The sequence below is a fragment of the Haplochromis burtoni genome, unplaced genomic scaffold (assembly GCF_018398535.1).
Source record: "Haplochromis burtoni strain Fernald_Lab_line unplaced genomic scaffold, NCSU_Asbu1 Contig_40, whole genome shotgun sequence".
Taxonomy (NCBI): Eukaryota; Metazoa; Chordata; class Actinopteri; order Cichliformes; family Cichlidae; genus Haplochromis; species Haplochromis burtoni.
In genome coordinates, this window is record NW_024582401.1 from 578836 (window position 1) to 582221 (window position 3386).

The window sequence follows — 3386 nt, forward strand, 5'->3', positions numbered from 1 at the left end:
CGTCTTCCTTATCTGTTCCCGTTTGCCTTGTGTGTTTCGCGCCTTCCCAGTCTGTCATGTGTTGTATGTCTGTGTGTTCCATTTCCCATTGTCAAGCTTGTGTTATCATGTTGTGATGGCCAAACCCTTGGCCACACTCTAAAGGTGGTAACTATATTTTTATTTCTTCATTTGAAAACAGTAACACACTATAGTTTCCAGGAACTTTATTGAGTGGTTTGGATACATTTCTTCTATTTGTAACATTGCACATTGAGTTTACTTATGTATTCATACCAGTTCATTACTTTGATTTTTGACTAACTTTTGTCTTTTATTTCTTACCTGCCATCATCCCTGGGAGTTGCTGGACAAAAGATGGAAGCCAGGGTTTGAAACCATTGAATGCAAAGAAGGATAATTGGACCACACCACCACTTCCTGCTAAAGGGAGAATGTGTGTTTTCTTTAATTAAAAACAAAGTAGTTGTACTTAATTAAATATTTGAGTTTAGGGTTTAGTAGTTTTGATTTCCTTCTTTGGTGTTTAGTTTATTAACAAACCAGACTATACTGCATTGTTTGTTGTTTACAATTGCGTTTTGTTTAGTTACCCCTCGTGTGTCATAGTGGTCTGATCAGCCATTACATATACCCTTATGTGTCACTTCATGTCGAGGTCAGTTAAGGCAGTCAGCTGGTTTGTTAAGTTGCAGTTTTGCCTGACTTCAGTTTCTTTGACCTCTTTTATAAGCTCAACATTTATGACCTTTGTAAATATAATTTTTGGGTTAAATAAATGAAAACCCAATTTTTGTAATAATTCCTGTGTGTAATAATGTGTAATAATTAAATTGAATTGAACTGGAGTGAATGGAAGAGACTTAAATAATGGATTTCATGTTCATGTTTATCTATGTTGTAACAGTGACGACTTGAGACATCTGTTTGGCACTATATGAAGAGAATTAAATAAAATTTAAATGAAAATGATATTAACTGTATTTATACATTTTATATTTTTGGATGAGACACTGTCAGTGTGCTGTTATATAACTCAGGTATTTTTAAGGCCTGACTGGTGGCATTGGTGCCCATTGCTTTACTGTGCTGTTGGATGTGTATGTGGGCTATCCCTTGTACCTGACATTTGACTGGGCATCACTGTGTTGCTATGGTATGATCCTGGTAGTTGTTGTTAATAAAACAATAACAAATTCAAATTCAAACATTGCTGCATTCTTCTGTCACTGAGGATTCCAAACCTGCACTCAGTCTCCTCATTACTTTGGTACTGAACAGACAAACTTTGGAGCTCCTGCAAACTTTATTCACAAACTGCAACTATTTTACACAAATCTGCGACTGACAACAAGCACAGAGACTTCAAACAATCACTGAAGTAAGGACTGAAAGATTTACTTTTAAACAATAATGATTAAGACCTTTTTCGTAAGGTTGTTTTCCCTTGATTGCCAGCTGTTACTGTTTTTATCTTCATATCTTTCATATTTGTCCACCTAAACAATGCTTTAATGATACAGTTTGAGAAGTTTGATATGAATTTATCCAACTGACTTGAAAATGAAACTGACAACTGTCCTGTAATCTTACACAGAGAAACCAAATCCTGCGTCTTTGCCTTGACAGACGCCTAAAATGGCTCGAGCTGTGGTAAGTTACCCTTCACTGTGTCTGTTTCTAAACATTAAATCGTGTGAATTTTTAAAGAAAAATCCAACAACAACAACAATAATATGTAACAGAGCAAAACGTCAGATGACTTGAATGTTCCTCTGCAACACAAGATCCCTTTGGCTCAAAGTCTGCCTCCTCCACAGGCAAAGGAGAAGCTCCCACACTCATCCAGTGGAGACTGTTGTGCTCTGGACAATGAAGTTCCCGCTTTCATGTTCAGACCTATCAGCGCACCTGCATGTGAGCTCCCAAGTCCTCCACCTGCTGATGCCAGCTTTCATTCAAAGGACACAAACAAGATCATTCACCCAGATTTGAAAAATGATCGTTCATCCCTGGATGATGAAGTGGCGTTTTTCATGTGTCCTACTGATGTTCCTCTGCCTCCGAGACCTCCACCCACTGCAGAGTTACGTCTCTGCAGAAAGCGCAGATATTCTGCTGCTTTTTCTGTTAATGATGAAGAGGAACATTTGCTCAGCCTAAACGCATGAGGCTGATGAGTTGTGATGTTCCAGTTTCTTCAGTTCCTCCACCTGCTGATGCCAGCTTTCATTCAAAGGACACAAACAAGATCATTCATCCAGATTTGAAAAATGATCGTTCATCCCTGGATGATGAAGTGGCGTTTTTCATGTGTCCTACTGATGTTCCTCTGCCTCCGAGACCTCCACCCACTGCAGAGTTACGTCTCTGCAGAAAGCGCAGATATTCTGCTGTTTTTTCTGTAGGATGAAGAGGAACATTTGATGCCTAAACGCATGAGGCTGATGAGTTCTGATGTTCCAGTTTCTTCAGTTCCTCCACCTGCTGATGCCAGCTTTCAGTCGAAGGACACAAACAAGATCATGCATCCAGATTTTAAATATGATTGTTCATCCCTGGATGATGATTTGGCCTTTTTAATGTGTCCTCTGCCTCTGACACCTCCACCCATTGCAGAGTTAGGTCTGGGCAGAAAGCGCAGATATTCTGCTGTTTTTTCTGTGGAGGATGAAGAGGAACATTTGCCTCAGCCTAAACGCATGAGGCTGATGACTTGGGATGTCTCTAAGTCTCCAGCTGCTGAAAAGAAGATGTTTGCTTTACCGTGTCCTGAAGATAAGAGGTCTGAGTTACCTCTCAGCTCCCCCCAAGGCCATCCACCATCACCGGTCAATAATAATGACACTGACCAGTGTACCATTCTGCTGCCTCCTGAAATCCCAGTACCTCCAAGTCCTGCCCCTGTTGGAGTTCTAGAAACTGTTGACTTTCCTTGTGTTTAAATTAAAATAAGTGTTTGTAGTAATAAATTAATTTTTGAGCAAATACATGTTGAGATGATTCGGTTGCTTATGATGGTTATAATTATCCAAACAGTATTATTCCTAAGAAGATCTTTACTTTTTCTACTTATTTTCTCCATGAACTATTTTGATGTCTATTTTGAAGATCCACTCATATCGTGACAGTATGCTTATTCTCAGTAGAGTGTATGGCCACATCTGAAGAAAGAATAAATTAAAGTCACTCATTAACAACTTACCACATACGCCGGAGCTGAATTCAAGATGTAAGCAGATGTTTCACAGATATCTTGGTTGTCTTTCCATTTCCTACACTAACAGTATCCTGAGAATTGTCTTATACAGCTGATATAAAGGTGAAATTTGATGACTTAATCTAAGCATCATCAGCATCGCCTAACAAAGGCGTGGATAACTGTC

General features: G+C 39.1%; 1 long non-coding RNA gene across 1 annotated transcript; it reads left to right on the plus strand.

The window, feature by feature from the left end:
• The first annotated feature begins 1039 nt into the window (after positions 1 to 1039).
• On the plus strand, positions 1040 to 2744 carry LOC121814366. Its single transcript, XR_006054289.1, has 3 exons — positions 1040 to 1381; positions 1598 to 1653; positions 1821 to 2744. It is a non-coding gene; the product is annotated as an uncharacterized LOC121814366 (long non-coding RNA).
• The last annotated feature ends 642 nt before the right edge of the window (positions 2745 to 3386 follow it).